General features: G+C 39.9%; 1 protein-coding gene and 2 long non-coding RNA genes across 3 annotated transcripts in view; 1 reads left to right on the top strand and 2 right to left on the bottom strand.

Annotated features, from left to right (window-relative positions):
• TENM3 (teneurin transmembrane protein 3) overlaps positions 1–20,630 on the bottom strand; it is a 422,372-nt gene that overhangs the window by 232,200 nt on the left and 169,542 nt on the right. The window lies entirely within an intron of this gene.
• On the bottom strand, positions 1,148–15,735 carry LOC136022149 (uncharacterized). Its single transcript, XR_010616018.1, has 3 exons — positions 15,631–15,735; positions 14,752–14,841; positions 1,148–1,243 (listed from the first exon to the last, which is right to left on the bottom strand). It is a non-coding gene; the product is annotated as an uncharacterized LOC136022149 (long non-coding RNA).
• The window catches only part of LOC136022157 (uncharacterized), a 34,522-nt gene continuing 29,724 nt past the window's right edge, over positions 15,833–20,630 (top strand). Inside the window, exon 1 of the long non-coding RNA XR_010616020.1 lies at positions 15,833–16,340. This is a non-coding gene — a long non-coding RNA (uncharacterized LOC136022157). The remainder of the gene's footprint in view (positions 16,341–20,630) is intronic.

The following is a 20,630-nucleotide window of genomic DNA, read 5'->3' as shown; positions in this document are numbered from 1 at the left end:
ATCTCTCCTCTTGCTGGGTTGCCCACGAACACCAGTAAGAATGTATAAAACAGTTAACAAAACACAATCAGGGAGTTAAGCACAGCTTAGAAACACATAACCAGCTGCCCCTTAGTGAAAAACCACCCTGCCCAGTACCACACCAGTAATGACAGTGTATAAATGAAAACTGTATACCAGACACCGAGGTGGGGGAAACAGGAGGAAGGCAATTGCTCTTCTTGCTGCATGCTATCTGGCAGCTACTTTGTTCAATATGAGGAAAAAAACATCAGTTATTTTATGTGATCTTTTTTTATACAGATGGTGTTTTTGTATTACATTAATCAATGCATAGCACATTAAGATATTAAATGTAAACTGCATGCATTGAAGAGGCTTTAACTTGAGGATGTATTACTATTTTCTTCTCATTTCAAACATATTTTAAGCATAGTTCTGAAATAAATATAGGCCAGCTCACTGTGCTACAAATAATTATATAAACTCTAAAGCAACAGTTTCTTCCAGTTACTTGGATTTGTCCTGTGTTTTTTTTCAAAGCAGTGATTTAAAGAAATCAAACACAGACAAATCCTGTCAGAAAACGTTTTCATAACAGAAACAAGTAATACCTACACCAAGTACATCCGAAAGAGAGCTTGGCATCAATGCCTCTCTCAGCTACCCTAGCCACCCTGAGAAACAGCATGCACTACACAAAATAGTAGAGCACAGTGCCCATAGATCACCATAAAACTTGTAAATCCAGGTATTTCACCCTAAACTTCAGTGCTCCTCCTCAATGTGCTACAATCCTCCACCCTATCCCAGGCAGCCAGCTGACTCTGAGTTAAACCAAGATTTAGCTCAGATGGGGCTTTCTGCACCGAAAAGCTTCATGTACAAAACTTGGTTTGAACTGCCAATACAGTGGAGAGAGGACCTTCAGGGCTTGATGTAACTGTGACAGCGCAGGCAGGAGAAAATGTAACATGCAAAAGCTCATCTCCTCTCTGCAAACACCTGTTTTAAGTCACTGGAGCGTCCCCATAGCAATCTTACTGCATTTAAGGAGAACAGGGTAATACTACATCTTTGGTTTAACTGACGATGTTTGTGTGCGGTCATGGCCAGTTTTTTCCTTGCATAGCCAATTGTGTTTTTTCTTGGTTTAAAATACTCCCATGAAGTTCCCAGTGAAAGAATAGTGAGAAAAAGTCGACAAAATGTTTACCACTTTGCTTATTCTTTGTTACAAAACCTGCAAGAAACAGATGAGCATGCATGTGATGGTAGACTAGTTTTCCTAATAGAAACGGGGAAAAAAGCAGTAACACCTCTAAATAAACACATTTATGCCAGTAAACATTCTACCATAAATACAATTATATCACCAGCAGCAGAAGCAGAACTCACTTAAAACTTGAGATGCAGAAATTCTTTCACTGTAATGTTAGGTGCTTCTGCCTCTGTGACAGGCGGCAGGGCTGGCTTATACACCTCTGCTGACAAGTGTTTTGGGAAAAGTAAGCCTGTAATGTGTGTTCCTGTAAGAGCTATGGTCTACCAGAAGTGAGGGCAAACAGCTTATGGTTTTTCTTATTACATCCTGAGCATGTTTTATACAATAATTCTAAACTTATAACCTCTTACAAGAAGTGACAACTACTTCAGTCTGGAAGTCTATCTGCAGTAGCCAGCCAGGAGCTTGTACAGTTAAAGAAAAAAAAAAAAAAAGAGGTGCAATGGTTTTAACACATTTTTTTTTGTATTTACAAACGGTAAATTCGTACTCAAAATGCCATTACTCCACACACTAACAAATGCATCGTTTTACAGTATTGATGAAAATTTACACAGGCTGCTAAACCACAGATTCTTCAACAATTTTCAGATTGTTTTATGTGGCATTCAAGAATCCAGTGTCTGAAATTCCTCTCAAAGCTCCACAGCATGAAGAAAAATCTTGTCTATTCAAAATATTTCAGCTGACTAGTTTGACTGTCTGACTAGTCAATTTTTTATACCTATTCATGCAGGAATTTTTGCACTACACAAAATGTCTTTTAGAAATGATGAAAGGAAAACATTTTTCTCATCCTTCAAGTCCTACACAGTTAAGCTCTGTTCATTACTAATAAACTTTTCTTTGGCCCATTTTCCACTTACATTACCAAAGATTATTTATTTTACTGGCTGCAAATGTGAGTTTTAATATCTTACTGTGTGCAATGCAGGTTTTAACATTTTTCACAGACAAGTATGAAAACTACAACTCAGATTATGTTTAAATTTTACTAAGAAATATAGGAAGAATGTGCCTTACCAGGACCAGGCATACCCCATTAAATATGGGCTTAAACTGTTCAATATTCTCTAAAGGATGGCAAGGACTACTACTTTTATTGAATTTATTACCATAAATATTATACCTGTTTGTGATTTAAAATGTAGCCACACTTGTAACCTCTTGCTATCCAATAAAATTAGCTTGTAGTGTTGGTAGTATTTTATTATTCGCATGTAAGAATGAAAATAATGACTTAAACCATGCTTTTCCTTTATGTGAGCTAAGGAGTTTAAAATATTTCCTATTAACCTGCTTCCTGCAAAACTGATTTCCAAGAGTCCAAACTCCTTTCAAGACTGTTTCACGATAATAATAATAGTAATAATGAAAAGCAGCAGTGCTTATGATCAATTAGGAAGTGCAAAGGACAAGAGGATGCCTCAGAATGACAGTAACAACTCTCTCAGTAAATGGCTTTTCCCCCTTTCTCAAGGTTTTCATAGGATGAAAAGGTTAACAATTCTCAAATGCTCACCACCTGAATGGTTCCTGAAATTAACATCACCATAATACATAAAATAAACATTTTGCTACCTTACGATTTTAAGAGATCCTGACCTGAGAAGGACCAAGCAAGGTATCAGGCACACTAAAGACAAACAAGACATCTGCTTCAGGGAACTCCACTCTTGTAGACCACACTTCAAAGTTTACAGATGTTTGTAATAAGGATATAAAAAGAGCCAAAAAGCTGATTGCTAGTTTCAAATACACTGCCTCTTAAAAAACCTATTTACTCTTGTAGGCAAGTAAAGACTGCTAGTGCTGTAGCTGTAACATAGCAGGGAATCTGTCTACAGAAGCAGTGCGTCTCAGTAATAACCCCTCTTCTGAAACATGAAAATCTAAAGGTGCTTATTTCTGATTTTATTGCATTTGTAATATTAAGTTATTATAGCAGCTCCTGGCATTCTTGTGCTGGAGCTGTCATTTCCACTATGCACTCCGTTTCTCAAGCATTTGTAACTTCGCAGTTTTAATTCATATCTGTCTGAAATTTGGTATGCTAGTCAGCTTGCATACAAATTTCCTTTGAAAAGGTCAGGAAAAATAAAAAGCTTCAGATATCTTTCAGCTTGGTAACCTTAAGAGTCTAAGAAATTTTTATAAATGTTATTAATATTTCAATTTACAACAATGTTGTATTTTAATTATCAATGCCTTAGTTTAATGGTCCGGATTAGTGGTTCCCAACCTAAAATGTTGCAGAACTATGCTGGCCCTTTGCCTTCTCAGGCAGTTCTGTGCCAAAATGTGAAACTGGGGACACTGGGGTGTATCATGGCAAAGACATCTGAATGCGACAGGGATGGATGCTCTCAACCCACTAGCTCACACTATCTTGAAATAATTCTGGGAGGCAACAAACCCTATTTTGCAATAGGAGCTAGAAACTCCAAAGATTCAGACTTCAGATCCCACCTGTGACCTCCAGGTTTCTTAGTTTCATTCACGTCACACAATGAACTTGAGCTGTGACTTAATAAGCAAGTGTTATGACAAAGTCTTCTTACACGTTACTCAGATAACTCTAACACATCCTCAAAGTTCAAACACATATACACGTTCTAATAGCATCTGCCACTTTTTGTATTAAAAAGTGAGTTTATTAAGCTCATTGGAACACTAGGTGTAGTGTAAACGAACTAAGGACTCCTGTCTTATTGAGGCTGTATCTAAAATTATTATCAGGTTTTCTGTTAGTAGACACATTAAGAGCTCACAATAGCCGAGATTTTAAGTATGGGTTTCTGAAGTTACAGGAAACTACTAGTAGCATCTTTCATGGTCTTCTCTTTGGCATGACACAGCAGATTACCAAAATAAAACAGGAGAAAAACACATGCAGTTAAGACATGCATAACATGTATATTCATTGACAGGATTCCAGTTTGCCTGTACCTCAGATATGTAATTACACTGTTTCCATAAACATGGTACAGAAGGTAAATATTAAATTCTAAAGTTTTCTATACATTATAGATGATGCTTTTTGCTCCTCCTCTACAGGTTTATCCTGCTCCCCTGCATCAGCACATCAACTTACACAATGTATAAAGGAATGAAGCAAGTTCACCACCTGGAAGGCAGCAACTTAGTAACATCTGCTTTACTAACATAGACACTTGGAAAACTCCTAATACTCCAGGGAAAAGTGTACATTATCATTTCTACTTTTGTTGATGATACATTTTTTTCTAGTTGATCAGACCAGTAACATAACTCTCCTTCCACTAAGCTGGTGAGGCTTTTATCACAGAACTTCTTTTGAAAGAAAAGAAACCTGTATTCTTCCAGCCTGTCTGGATGGAAGGCATGTCAAGCATGCACACGCGCACACACACACACACACACACACACACGTCTGCCTCACAGAACAGACTGTGTCACCTCAAAGTATGACACATCTTAAAAGCTGGACACAGTGACAATGAGCTGCCTATTACCAGTTTGACTACGAAAAGTAAACAAGTATTCTCTCCTTCTGCTCTATTTTAATCCTACTGAGGTGGAGAAGAGGTCTCCAGAGTTATGAGTGGCAAAGGTAGGTGGCTTCTCTGCAGAATTACAGGCAGCATTTGAGCAAAAGGGAAAACCATAAATGACTAATTAATAGCTCAGCTGGCAAAGTCCACTATTATACAAAAATGTGGCTTCCATGCTAATAATTTTGTTTAAACAGAGCAATGGTAGCTTCATAAAAGATGTAGTTCCATCCAAACCAAAAGCTGTCTAGATCATCTCTCTGCCACAGGGAGATACTGAATCTATTTATTTAGTGTGAGTTATAATTGACTTAAAATGGAGGTGCATTTCTTTAGGCTATTCAGCTTGGTAGCCAAAAGGGACTATTTATACATTTTTCAACCCACTTAAAATCCTATTGCAGCACTAGGAATATCATGGTACAAAGTTTTCTGACTTTTACAATGGTGTGTGTGTGTGTAAAAGAAGAACTTAGTTTCTATGAACTAAAAAATGTATTGAAGACCTCTACATCCAGCAGAAAACACATAGAAACACTTCCTGCTTTATCATCTCACTTAAGAAATGAAGCGTGACCACTAACATGAACTAGAGTATTTTTACTTGTCTCAAAAAATATGGAAATGTGTATGAGAATGAGGCACAGCTGAACTTTTTTCAGGCTGATTTCATTGATAAAGGAGGCAACAAATCCAGTAAGAGCTGGTACATGCAATATACTTACGCATGCAGCCACTCAAAAAGGCAGAGTGCTGAATGGGAACTGACATTTCATATTCTTGTGTGGTTTTCTCTTTTTTTTTTTTTTTTTAAGCAGTAATAAAATCCCACTATCCTGAATTAAGAGCTGTATGACAGAAAAAAAAAAAAAAAAAAAAGGAAGAAAAAGAACAATTTGGATGTCCCCAGAGCTTAAAGCTAGTCTGTAGAATCAAGAAGCACAGCAACAGGTTGGGCAAAGAAGAGATTCAGAGCAGCCCTATGGAGAAGGACTTGGGAGTGTTCATCGATGAAAAACTTAACATGAGCAGGCTTCAGTGTGCGCTCGCAGCCCAGAAAGCCAACCGTATCCTGGGCTGCATCAAAAGGAGCGTGACCAGCAGGTCAAAGGAGGTGATCCTGCCCCTCTACTCTGCTCTCGTGAGACCTCACCTGGAGTATTGTGTGCAGTTCTGGTGTCCTCAACATAAAAAGGACATGGAACTGCTGGAACAAGTCCAGAGGAGGGACACGAGGATGATCAGGGGACTGGAGCACCTCCCGTATGAAGACAGGCTGAGGAAGTTGGGGCTGTTCAGTCTGGAGAAGAGAAGGCTGCATGGGGACCTAATAGCAGCCTTCCAGTATCTGAAGGGGGCCTATAGGGATGCTGGGGAGGGACTCTTCATCAGGGACTGTAGTTACAGGACAAGGGGTAACGGGTTAAAACTTAAACAGGGGGAAGTTTAGACTGGATATAAGGAGGAAGTTTGTTCCTGTTAGGGTGGTGAGGCACTGGAATGGGTTGCCCAGGGAAGTTGTGAATGCTCCATCCCTGGCAGTGTTCAAGGCCAGGATGGACAAAGCCTTGGGTGGGATGGTTTAGTGTGAGGTGTCCCTGCTCATGGAAGGGGGGTTGGAACTAGATGATCTTAAGGTCCTTTCCAACCCTAACTATTCTATGATTCTAACAGTTAGTAAAGTGGAGGTAGTATCTATCTTTTCAGAAAAGGGAGACCTCTGTTCCAGGTTTGTGAGGACCTGAAAAGCATCCATCCCTGACAGCCCCATACAAAAATCACCTGGAACAGAAAAAGAACAAAGAAATCCAGATCTAACTGGGATGGTGGTGTGAAAAATATTCTTAGACAAGCATACTGGGTGAATTTGTTAGATTTGCACCGTTACACTGGAAGGTGTTAATAGCTTCTGTCAAATACAAATTTGTTTAGAGCAGACAGGTGTGTCCCTGCAAGGGCCTTTGTTTTACTCTTTTCCTCTCATCCCTACCATAAGCCTGAGGCTTAATGCTTACATCTGTACTAACTCAACAGGAGCAGTTTAGTGCAAGCACTGGCACACAATCATCAATAACTTGTAATTGACAGTGGTTTTCCTGCCTTAATTTCAGGCTTTGCCAACCTTGGCTCTCCCAGATAACACCCAATTCAGGGATGAGGAAGGACCAGGGACTTCTCCCAACAGGTCATACAAATGAGGTTCCCATGCAGCTGGTGAACGGCATGTGCATGTTGGTGACGCTTGTGCTGCAACCAAAAACGGACCTCGGTTTGTTCCCTTTGTTAGCGTAGACAAAGACTATGCATCTGTCTCTTTTCCTCTACAATCTATTTTTACTCTCTACAATGCAAAAAGAAAGGGACCTGGCTGGTCTGTTCTCTCCCTTCTCACTACCCCTTTTCACCACACTGCAGGACTTGGGAAACCTGAGGAAGGAGGGAATGACTTGTGGCTACAACTGTGAGCAGTTCTTAGCAGGCAGACAGAACTGATATTTTCCAGTGCTTCTGAAGTATGACTGTTTTGCTAGGCTTCTGGATTTATCAACATCCACAGCTTTTTAGCCACTGAATTCTAGGACACTTTCTAACAGCTTCTGGCAGCAATCAGGTATAATGTTAAAGAGTTGCTGTGTTACAGCCGTGAAGAAAAGTGGAACATCAGCCAGCTGTGTGTAGGGGATTCCTTCCCTTGGCTAAAACACAAACCTACACACATGCATGCATATACTGTTTTAGACTAATACAGCTCAGTCTACAAATTACCTTAATAAAGGTTACAATTTCTATACAGACTATGTCCAATAAACCTACTTCCATGGAACTACAGTAATTCACGGTCTGCTAAAATAGCACCCACAGCACATTTTCATATTTCTTAGTAAAGACCCCCAATGTAGTCTATCGCATATGAGTTTAATACTGACCACATTTGGCACAGGATACACATATGGAAACTCCGCCCACATATAAAACTGCATGCAAAAAGACAGGGAAAAAATAAATCAAGGAACAGATTGTAGCACAAGCTCTGCTGTATGCCGCAGAGAGAAACCAAACACTCAGGAAGACCGATTTGTTCACTGTTATTTTATGGGATACAGTCGCATTACAGGAAACAAAGGCAGACAATACACAAGCGAGATAACGAATGCTCAGCTCTGCCCAGTTTCACTGAGATCTCTGCAAGCAAAACCAATTACCTCAAAGGCAAACCCATAACTTTGTCTGATGTAGGTTTTTATTTTTATTCTTTTTTTCTTTTTTTACCTCATGTAATTGGTTCTGCTGCCATGGCTCTGATCAGCAGTAAATTAGGATTAGGTAGAAAGGACTAGGATGAAGGGGTAGTGTAAAAGCTGGAGGGCAGGAATGAGAAAAGAGAATTGATAAATAATACACAGGTCTCTTCAGTGAAAAGCTGGCAGAGCTGCTGAGGAATAACTGGAAATACTACCCAAATGCCACAGATAGGAAAAAAAAAAATCATCTGGGGAGAAGAGTTTACATCCAGAGAGGAACGGACTGTCTGAAAAGTCTGTTCAAGATTTCTTGACCTCAGGGAAGAAGAGAGTGGCAAATACTGGGATCTCGCACAAATGAGTAGCAGCAGGGTTTGCAGAATAAGACTATCTGAGATGCTCTGAAGCTGCCTATTTAATGTCACGAACCTTACTGTATGTTTTGGAGAAAGGACAGCTGTTAAAAAGAAACTCTCCCGGCAATGAAGTATGTGCCTGGCTCCATAAACCACAATGGTCGATGGAGGGGCAGAAGAAAAGGAAAATGGGGGAGGAGAAGAAAAATTCTTTGAGGTACTTCTAGGCTATGAAAAAGACTCAAATACTGACAGGGCTTTCAGTACACTTGTCAAGGAACAGTGAGATCCTGTTCAGCACAAGATCCATCAGTTCACTGCTTGTCTCTTGGTTGATGGGAGAGATCTTAAGATTCGGTATCATTACAAGACAACGGACAGGCGTATCTGTGCGGCGACCTTCCTGGAGCTATCAGATGAAAAAGCGAGTTCGACAGAGGGAGAAGACAGAATTACACTTTCAAACTCTGACTCTATGTGTCTGCCTTCAAAAGGCTTGTCTTCCTGATGGGCATATGGAAACACACACACATATACAGATAATCCTCCCACTTTATGACAGAACATGATTGATAAGTACTAGGAGAGTGCTGAGGAGGAAGCAAGAATAATTAAACAGAAAAGAAATGTAGGAAAACTATTTATACTACAAAGATGAGAGGCACTTCCATAACTTAGGCAAGTAGATCAACAGATCAAATAGAATAGATAAAATTTTTCTGTAAGGAAAAAGGGGAACATTCTCTCTCCATCTGGATGATGCTTCATGCTGAGTACACTCTCTGACTCTACAACCCAGGGCTAAAGACCACACCAAAATATGGCTGGCAGCTGGCAACTTTATAATCGTGACTAAAGTAAAGGGTCTCAGAAATGTACTACGTATCAGGGACACTACGCTTTCTTACTGCTATAAATGTTGTGAGGAGACAATCGTGAGATGCTTTCCAGCACTGAAGACCAAAGTGATGACAGAAAGAATCCCCCTGCTCTCTTCCTGGTAGATCACCTATGTCTTGAAGAATAACAGATCATCGGTTGCAAAGTGGAAGCTAAATACATCTACCTTCAAAGTAGCAATATTTAATCAAAACTTACGAACAAAAGGTAAAAAAAAAATCCATGCTCCACTCTGTCATAAACCAAGTAATAGTTGTTCTTTCAAAAAAATCTTCAAATTCAAGAAAATCTGTCAACTGTGCTGAGGTATCTGCCATAACCTCCTGGATGCTACCATTACAAAGCATGTCTTGATATGCAACTGGTATTTTTCTGGTCCTTAATTTCATTTTTTTGCACCTAGATATACCACCTCAGTCCAGGTGATCTTCAAAATTCTCGCTGACAGTTCTTCCATGGGTGGTAACTGCCATGTGATGCTGCTGTATGTTTTTTCTTTCTTTTCATCTTTTCATATAAATCATTCCCTCTAGTCTCTAACAGTTTTTAATGCTCTGCTATGAGTTTCAGCCGATTAACCTATATCTTAAGGTGCTCAAATTTGGATCCAATTTTCCCAATATCCTCTTCCCTTGTATTTTGTATATTCGTTTCAAAATTCTCCTAGTAATTATGCCAATGCCTGCGCAATGAGAGCACTATAAAAAGTGTAACTAGCACTGAGGCATGTTCAAAGTCAGAAATTTAACATGACACTGTTCCAGATCAGTGTAGTTTTACTCCAAAGAAAGAAGCTATTTTTGAATGAGAAGAAAGTTAAAAGGAGGGAAGGGAAGATGCTGGTGAGAGAACTTTGATTCAATACTTCAGTTAACATGCAATAGCTGAAATTCTATTTTTGTAAGCTTTTAAGACATCAGTATTGACTGCCATTGTAAAGCACAAATGACACAGGAATTTAAGCATTAGTTATACAATTTCCAAACTATTTGTTTCCAGCTTAGCCACAGGCCTCCCAGGGTTTGAGTATCTTTATAAAAACATAAATACTCACATGTTAAAACAAACAGTGTCCCTGCTGCTAAGGCTGGATGTTGTCTTGCTTTCCCTCATAGTAACTTAAAACCAGTTTAAAAAGTAATAGAATAAAAGCTTACATGAATAGAAAACAACGATTGTCATTAAGAGGTGCTTAAAGGCAGGAATATAATAGTAAAAATTAAGGTCACCTCAATGTACAATTTAGGGGTATTTCTACACCTCACAAGCCAAAGGATAAACTCTTAAGTACTAAAATCTGCCATTATTAGAAAAGTTCATTTCAATGTTCAGCCTCTAACTCGTTATCCATAATTAAGAAAAATCAGATTTCAAAGCAACAAGAGAAGACTGTGATAAAGCTATCTGAAGTACTCTCTGGCAGGGATAATGCCAGCAGAGAGGTGGCTGTCATAAAATAGCCAAATGGCTTTTTCCACCTCCATCAAGGTCACTTTACTGATGATGTGCTCAATAAGATGATAATGCATTTAACTACTTTCCTTGCATCTGACTTCGACCTTACTGCAAATCCAAATGGCCTTGTTTAACTACCCTGGCCTTTCAACATTTCCCTGAACAAAGATAATTAAGGAGATATACTGCCCCCTACTATCACTGGAATTGAAAGACAAATAAACTTTAAAGAGCACAGCCAGGTGTCTATTGCATTAATGTACAATGTTTAAGCAGGGGGTAAAATGAAATAATGGTTAAATAATTATAGAAGGTTAACAAAGTTAACTTTGTTACATAAGGTAATTCTGTTTTATTTAAAAGAAAGAACATAAAAGGCTTTCCAGGCTACTTTTTACAACTCCCCCGACAACAGTCTTTTCTTTAACGCTGTTTCTGACTACAGAGGAAAAACGATCTGCAAAAATTAACAACTCAGAAATTTCTGCACATTCGGAGCTGGCTGTATTTCATACACGGTACAATAATGTTTTATGAAAAAGCAAGTCTATATGATTAAATCAAGAGCTGCTCTAATAAAAGCATTTCTGTTCATTTTTTTCCTTGGTGTGTGGTCACCAAACTATACTGGAGATACAAATTAAAGTAGTTTAAAAATTAGATTGGCAGTCATGACAATTTGAAAGCTTAGAAGTAATGCTTTCTCACAATTTATACAGTGATGAATAATGACCAAGTAATACTGTTCTGTAACAGCAGTTACTTTCTTTTTCCTTTTTATTTATACATACTCTTGCATCCCCAAGCAGTCTCCAAGATGCTAATGCTTCTTCATACTAAGAAAAGAAAACCCAACGAAACAAACCATGCCACTAGCACTTGGACTAATAACAAATGACACCAGGTAAAAAAAATAAAATAAAAAAAGCAGGCAAAGCAGTTGGATGTTCCTTTCTGTAGTTGCATGCAAGAGATCTTATTTTAGATTAACCTTTTTTTCTTCTAAATCTGTTTTTCCTTTAAGCATCTTAGAAATATTGTTGTATAGGTCCAAATCCTCTTCAAGAGTCAGAAAGAGGCAGAACAGCAAATTGTATCAGAAAGATAAAAATACATAACTCGCTATCGACCTGATACTAGATACGCGAGAGTTCACTGCTACTGCAAAAATTGCTGTTCCTTTGCCAAAGAAGATGAAGTATGCAGAAAACCTGCTACATGTGTTTAATCAGAGATTTCCTATAACGCAGATCTTCAGCAATGACAACAATATCTACTTTTGCCATTTTGTCAGGCCACCATTACTTTGAGTTGTAGATGTAGCCTGTCCAAATTCCAAAGTGTTCCGGTATTTGGCTAAATCTTTTGCTGCAATACCTCTTAATTCAGAGTCAACTCCTGAATTCTGAATACATCAGAATTTAAGCCTCCTTTAAACATACCTTCTAGTACCCAATATAAAAAAAATCAGTGCCTTCTACTATCACTGATAACCACATCAAATACCTAAAGTTCGCAATGATTCACATACTATTGCTGGGCAAAATCCTTTCTCCTGTATATAACAAGTAATGAACAAGCCTTTCAATCTGACCTAGGTCTGAAAATTGTAAGCCTGTGTTTTGTTTCCCATTTAGATCCCACTAGAATGATAACACTGACTCCAGATACAGGAATTCTACCACTTTCTTACATTTAAAAGATTGACTTCATAAACCGTGCACTTTATACCAGTTTACAGAAAACAATTATTCCTGTTTCAAGTTCAGAAAAAAGGGTGCTTTAGCCAGGTCTAAAAGATGAATATGTACCTTGCTGTTACCCTCAGTGAGTTCTAAACTTTTCCTGTATAATCGTGTTTCTAATTCTTTCAGTCTTAGGCAAAAAAGGTGAATGATTATATTCCATTCATTTACACTCTTTCAGCCACCTACCTATTCTGTTCAGAGTTTAATATTGGTAAAGCTTTCTAAAAGGAAAACAAGTACCATTTTTCCCATTTGTCCCTAACATTTAAAAAGCTTCACTTACTCAAGCTGGAAAACTACAGAAGTATTTTATTAGTACAGTTACTTTATCTCATCCCAATCCCTCATTTTGCACAAAAATTTTCAAATGTTTGGATCTAAGAGATGTATATATCTTCAAACCATTGGTGAGGTTACCAGCTCACAGCATCATCTCTCTATACATCGTTGAGCATATGGAAGCCCTCTTACTATTCTGAAATGCATAAATCTGTAACTACATCTTGAGAAAGCCTCCCAAACCCACACAGAGTATTTAGAATTAAATAACCAGATCTTTGTAGACATGCATAAAAGATAGGAAAACTAATGTCTTTGCTCATTTGGAAAACAATACAGTGCAGTGTTATTTTTCAATATCACTGCTCAAATCCCTACGTTACACAAAGTGTACATATCGTGACCTTTTATTTTCCTCATTTAGTTCAAGAAGCGAATTGGGATACAAAACAACTAACAGAAAGAAAAGTTGTGAAGTCTGACCTCACAACTGCTTGCCAGATCATTTCAGTAATTTCATAAGTCATGTTAAATCTTCATAGATACACATCAGACATGCAAGAACTCAGCTCAAAACAAGTTCTTTAAAGTTGGGTCAGTTTCCATCATACACTGATGGCTGCTTACCTGCATTCTTATTGTGGACCCTTTTGTATGTACCTGACATTTTACATTGTTTTATAGCATAAATTATCAATGTTTTAGACTAATACCACATCAGTTGCTTTGCCCCAAAAGGAAAAAAAAAATAATTAAAAAAATATCCCATCCTGCATGGAATGTATTACTTCACACATTCTCCATTCTACTGCAAAAAGGTTAGGAAGTACAAATGACAAGTAAGCCAAAATCATCTAAATGCTAAATGTTTTTATAAAGGTTCTGCTGTTGTAGGTTTATTGCTAAGTTAGGACAGAGCCTTTTTATAATTCCTTGGAAGAGTAAAACACACTATACTGTGACATACCCGAGGCCATTCTCCACATACAGTTGCAGAGCAATTAACCAAAATATTTGTAACATCTGATTTGTAGTTACTGAGCTGCCTGCCAGTTCTGAGCCCCAATCTGATGGATTAAAAAATGGCAAACTAGGTTTTCTGTTCTGGTTCGAACACTCCCTTTCACAAGTTTTACTCAAACGGATACACCTGAACTAACTGTGTGTATATTAAAAGACGTACCTTTTGCAAGAAAAGAAGGAAAAGGGCATTTGCAATGTGTACACCACGAAGAAGTTCAGGGAAACAAACCTGGCCTATTATTTAGTACCATTATGCAAATGTACAAAGTCTTATCTTAATGATAGATGCACTTAACATCAAGCAATCAGATCTTTGTGTCCATTACGTAATTAATACACTTTTGAATGGTCAGGGGACTCTTGCCATCCTCAGTAACTTTTCCACACATTTTCAGCGAATTTATTCTGCGGATTAGAGAGTTTAGGAGAGAAGGTACTTGCCTTTCTCTCCCTCCATTGTTCTCTACCTTCAAAGCTGGTAACAAGCAGCTCAGTCTTTGTCTGAGGGTTTTGTAGTTCACATCCTAAGTTTCTTTCCCCATCACTGAAATATTGGAAGGCAAGGATTCTGAAAGCTTTCCACAGTAACGGCCAGAAAACAGGCGCAAAGTTAACAAAGGAGAGCGAGCTATCACTGATCAGTGTCAGGTTTGTTTACTGGAGCAGATCAGTATCCCCCCCAAATCTTCAAAGTTCAGAGTTTTTGTTTAATAAACTGTTTGGAAAAAAAATGGCAAACGGGCCTAGTGAGGTGAACATAAGCCAAGATGGTTAAAACAAAATAGTCTACAGACAGATGGGTAGTTCAAATTCAGATTCACATGAAATAACAGCAAAACTAAACGGTCGTGTGCACAAAAGCTGCAACAGTATGTTCATGCACTGGAATACAGACAATATAATTTAAAGGAAATTGAATTGCTGACATACCTTTCTTAGGGTTTTTTTCCTCACTCCTTCCTCACAGTCTACTCTAGTAATTAACAGAGGTCTCCGGATGGCTCACTGAAATATTTAAAGCTGGGGAACAAAAGGTTTATTTTAAAAATGAAAACCTTGGCTTGTACAACTCCAGACGTGAATCTGCTTTCAATTACTGAAAGTATTTCCACTTCAGTGAAAGAGGATCAAATCTTCAACTACACCATCTTTAGGCAATGAATTTGATTATATAAAGGTTTAAGAATACAGAACGACTTTGTGACACAGCTGTATGTTCTACCCGTACCATTTATTAGGTATACAGAAAAGAAGGAGCTAGCACTTTAAATGAGAAGCAGACAGAAATGTGGCCGCTCACAGCAGCACTGTACTCCCATACCGCAGATCTGCTTCAGGGTTTGGTTTTTTTCAGGTGCCCACATAAATGTCAGAGATTACACTAAGCTTTAAAGGAAGGATTTTACAATCCTTTAGACAGGAACCTAGGCTGATTTTTTTCCCCCCATGCTTTTATTTGCATAATTTGCACTGTTGTAAAGTTACATTTTTCTTTCTGGACTTTTGGACTAGCACAATCTCCTCCACATCCCCCCAGTGCAGCAGGTACCGAAGCCTCTAGGAACCACAGTAATTAGAAGCACTTTATACTTTTCCCAGCATACAGGCACAACAGTTAGGCGAGGAACATCCAAGGCTTACGCTCCACAGCGAGATGCAATACCTCCAATGCAAATTGTGCAAAAACTTCCTATTTCTCACACCTCCGATTCCGCAAACCTATCCTACCGCATCCCCATCCCAGCCAAACGCTGGGCCGGGCTCTTTCAGCAGCAGCAGCAAGGCAAGGAACACGAGAAAAGCGGTTACCTCTCGGCTTAGCAACACTACAAACACGACACCCGCACTCCGCGGCCGCCCGGCGCTGCTCCCCACGCTGCCCGAGCCGCCGAATGCGCCAGCGCCACCCCCGGCACCCGGCCCGCACCAGCACCACCTCCCCGCGCTCGCCACCGCCCCCCGGCCCCGCCCCGCGCCCCACCTCAGCGTTCCGTAGCGTTCCGTCGCGTTTCTTCCGCTCCGCGCCGCCGCCCAGCGCCGTCTGCGGCGGGTGGCCCGGCGGAGCCCCGCGCCGGCAGGGAGCCGCCCGCCGCGATAGGCTGAGGCGCCCGTGTTTACTCCCCGGCGAGGAACGGGGGCCGGGCCTGGCACCGCGTAACCCTTTCGAGGCCGCGGCGAGCAGAACGCTTGTGGCTGGACGTGCGGGTCTCTTCCCGCTGTCGGGGGCGGCGGGGCTCGCAGGGGCTTATCACAAAGCAGGTTTTGCGCCACACAAGGCAAACTTCACCTGCAGCCCCCCTGCTAGCACCAGCTGTCAGGTCTGACGCATTTTCGGAAATGAAGCCGGCATTCCGGGAAGGTGAATTCCCGTTCGGGCACCCACGCCCCATTCCCGTCGCCGCGGCACTTCCCTCCTGAACCGGGGGCCAGGCACAGGTGTTGGCGCAGAGAGGTTACAACCGACCCGCTCATCACGCACCACCTGTGCTTTAACTGGAACAGAAACACCTCCCCTCCAGGTACCACCTCAGGAGACGATTTTTCTCTACATCTAAATAAATACTCACCGTGAGGGGTGGGGAGGCATGAGAACAGGACACCCAGAGAAGCTGAGGCTGCCTCCTCCCTGGCAGTGCTCAAGGCCAGGCTGGATGGGGCTTTAGGCAACCTGATCTGGTGTCCCTGCCTGTGGCAGGGGGGTTGGAACTAGATGATCTTTAAGGTGCCTTCCAACCCAAACCAGTCTGTGATTCTATGATGTGTATGGGCACAAATACAATAAACCCAGCTTACTTCAAAATGCTCCACTTGACAATTTGTAATCACGTCTGCTCCCAGTGAAACCTCTGGAGCTGCAGCCCAATTTGACTGGACACAGAACCAGGTGCATTGTGTTACAGATGCCGGATAATGCTAACGACTAACAGAGAATACAGCGGTCACATTACTCACCATTCATTTCTGAAATACTGTACAGATTGGAGCAACTAGATGCCTACATTTGTACTTTGAAAGAGTACAAACATACTCTTTCAAAATAGAAGTCCGGCTAGTAATCAAATTTAATGCCTGTCTTTAGTAAAAGAACCAATTTTTTAAAAAATATTACTTCTTTTTAATTACCCCCTCGTGGAACACACAGCTCCTTTAAAATGGCTGTGGGAATGACACCTCCAGCTTCATTTTTAGCATCACTACACAAAGAACCTTCTGAGTTGGCTTAGAAAGTACAGAGATATGTAGCGATTCCTACAAAGCTTCTCATGTTTTTTTCACCTTGGACCTTTGCTAATACCAACTAACCTCAACTCCCCTTGCCCCATTACAAGATCTGTTGCCGACATAAGCCAAGTGATCACAGCAGCTACCCAGAAGCCACATTTTGCCAAAGAACAGATCAAGATCTTGTTAATGACTACACAATAATTCCAGGGAAGACAATAACATTCCAGAATATGCTTCAAGACTGTTATGTAGAAGGCTGCAAAAAAAGAACATATTTTAGATGTATTATTCATAAGAATTTAAAAATATTCAAAAAGCTCACACAATTAGTGCTCATTTGCAACTTCCTAGAGAGACAAAGACTATGCAGAGTGAAATAGCAGAATTTGGTGAAATGGGGGAAAATAGTGAGCTAAGTAGCCAGGTCCTGATGAGGGCACTCTTGACTGCCAATGGGAAAAGTACGGAAAAATATCCCAAAGTAACAGCATTAATAATGCCTCTCAAACCAAAACCCTTTGAGTTAGATATGCAACAATGTGTGCTTCTCCTTTGTGCTTTCTCCTAGCACAAAGGAAGAAACTGTAGTTCAGTCACCACTGACTTCCACTTTGCTCAGGCTTTTGGGGTTGTGTGTGTATGTGCTGAAAATTGGAAGCTTTTTGCAGTTCATATTCTGGACAGACTCACATCTGCAATAGCTGCAAGACCAGCCAAGAGGAGAAGTATGAGATGAAATCATGAACTAATATAGTCAGTTAAGGAAGCAAGTCTTTAGCAGTTCCACAGCAGTGCTCATATTCTCTGCATCTCTTCCAAGAGGTCTAGTTGTAATAAATGGGGTATTAGATCATGCAAAGACTATTTTCCAATCTGCTTGAATGGAGTACCTATGGATAAGCACTTTCTGCCATTGAAAAATCTACTGAGTAGGTAATTAATTTGAGCACAGGTCCTTTACAGATCTTGAAAGAGGAATGGGAGCTGGATGCTTGGAGTGAGCTCATGCAGAGCTGTATTGCTTGTTTGGGAATTACTGCCCTCAGAAAGCACATGTACTTGCATCCCCTCTCCAGAAGACTGCCACTGTGCAGGGAGCAGGATATTGGGTCCTCCAAGAGCCCCTCTTTCCAAAACAAAGCTACCTTGTCACTAACCACTTACATGTTCTATACCATTCTTCTACAAATATGTACCACTGTACATTCGCTATCTGAGGATAGCAGCCTATTAAAAGAGTAAGATTCTGCCTCTGCTAATTACGCCAGTGCTGACCTTCCTTTAGCTGGCTCATCTCTCCGTCCAGGAACAGAACTGGATATCACTGTGGTGGATCCTCTTTTCTCCCTTTTGAGCCAGTTGCAATGGAATTTTCCTTTGCTTTGATGCCCCCCTATGCTGTGATTCCACTGTCCCATTAACGCCAGCACAAATGATTTATGAAATCTATTAGGTGCAACACTAAAGACATCTGAAACATAGGTGTTCACTTACAAAAATATTTATATGGAGTAGACAAATGGGGGTAAAGCAAACTCCAGCACAGATACCACACTTTATGCTGACACTGCTCAAGCCCTAAAAGTAGAAAGATCAAACAAAACCTTGGTGATGGGTGAGGGTGAAGAATAGCATATATGCTTCATTCAAAGGGAAAGAAGCACTTTTTCCTTTTTTTTTTTTTATTTGGTCAGAAGGATTATTACAGTAAATTATGCAGCGCATTAACCACTGAATTTGAACCCATTTTTAGTCTTTCTTTATTAATAACTCATTATAGTCCTTTTTCTTAATGTGGAATAAATTAGAGCTCTGATAATCCATGCAGCTATCTGCAGGTACATTTATCACTATGGTAGCCACTTTTACTCTCCTTACTGGAAGCTGCATTTCATGGGCAACAGACACTCATCCCCTGCTGAACTCATGTCACAGTGGCCTTTTCAGGTCACTGGCAGGGTCACCTGAAAACGTACCTTTTTTAAAGCACTGAAAGGTACCACACAGCTGGCCTTGATATATGTGAAAGAATTTCTCTCTCTCTCTCTCTCATATTGCCACAATTTAGATCAGTAAAAACAACCAAGCTGGGGCCTTGCTGGTATAAAAGGGCAAGGAACTGCTAACAGGATGTTCTTTGTGGGAACTCAAAGCTTTTGGAACTGATTCCTCTTCCCTGATCCAGAAGAGCTCAAATTTTATGGTCTTCATAGCATGTTGCATAGTGCATATTTTTCCAGAGCATATGAAAACAGGGGAGAATTGTGAATGTGGTTAGGTTCTGGAGGCAGGGCTTTGTTTCAGCTTTCAAACTGGCTAGTCTGCATTTGGTTGAGGGGGGAGGAATACTGCAGCTTAGTTACAATGATTAAGTTTTGTATTTGTTTTTGAATTTGTGTCAAGTTTTCAGGAATTTAAAGGCAGTAACAAACATCCATACTCGCTCTCTGTTAAAAATGAGTATTATCATGGAGAACTGACACAGTGGTAATTCCATCACCTCCAGCTGACACCTGGAAAGAACTCAAGAAGTTACACTGGAGGTGGTTTTGGGTAGTCATTAGACTTGAGTGTCCCAGGTACGAGTAGCTGTGCTCCTTGCAGCACATAATGATTCAGTCCTTACTGTTACCTTCTCTGAGCACCATCATGCCAAAGTAGAAGATGTTATTATGCCCATTTTTAAAATGACAAAGGGAGACAGAAAGCTGACTTGTCAATAGCACAATAGTAGCACCTGGGAGAGAGAAAACATGTTGTCTTAGATAGTATTCCAAAGCCTATCATAATCGCTGAACTTTTCTTCTTCTCATCATCAAGATAACAATTTCAGCTATTTATCAACATTCATGATGACCACTGACTTTTATTAAGAGGGAACAAACACCTTTCTAGTCAAATACTAATTCACCTATTTGAATAATGGTAGCCTAAGTGCCTTGTTATGACATCCTATCATAAATAGTTAATTAGTGTTACAACTGCTTATACAGAAATGCTAGGTGTACCTTGCAGAGAAATACTGTTGTCCGTATGTGCATTACGAGCAAGCATGAATGAAATATCTACCTATAAGCCAAAATTACACAGCATTAGTACATCACTTTGGAACCTGTTTTGCTTACAACCCTACAAAAAAGCAGGGTATTGAGCTCTGGAAGATTTTTGTCAGATAAGGTATCATTTACAAAAGCAACATACACTCTCAAAACAGACTTTTACAAAACAGACTTAATCAAGCAAAATATTTATAATTTACCTTTCCAGTTCCTGCTGGAAGTGCATTAAAAAAAAGCAAATTCTTGTCTAGAAATAAAGGTCTAAGGATACTATGTGATACCAACAGGATTAGTAGTATAATGTGTTCCCATAAGAAAGCACATGTGCCCAACTGTATTTGCAAGTAGAACATCTTGCAGTTCTTAAGCATTTATAGTATACTACATTGACTAGATGTTTCTCACAAGTAAACATTGAGATGAGCCGTTTTTCATGCAGTAATGGTGTGGATTTAAATGAGAACAGACTAAGACCATCATGAGCTCACAGAATCAGTGTTCAAATCTGAAAACAATAAACGCCCC

This window comes from Lathamus discolor, chromosome 1 (assembly GCF_037157495.1).
Source record: "Lathamus discolor isolate bLatDis1 chromosome 1, bLatDis1.hap1, whole genome shotgun sequence".
Lineage (NCBI taxonomy): Eukaryota > Metazoa > Chordata > Aves > Psittaciformes > Psittacidae > Lathamus > Lathamus discolor.
This window is presented reverse-complemented; position numbering and strand designations above follow the sequence as displayed.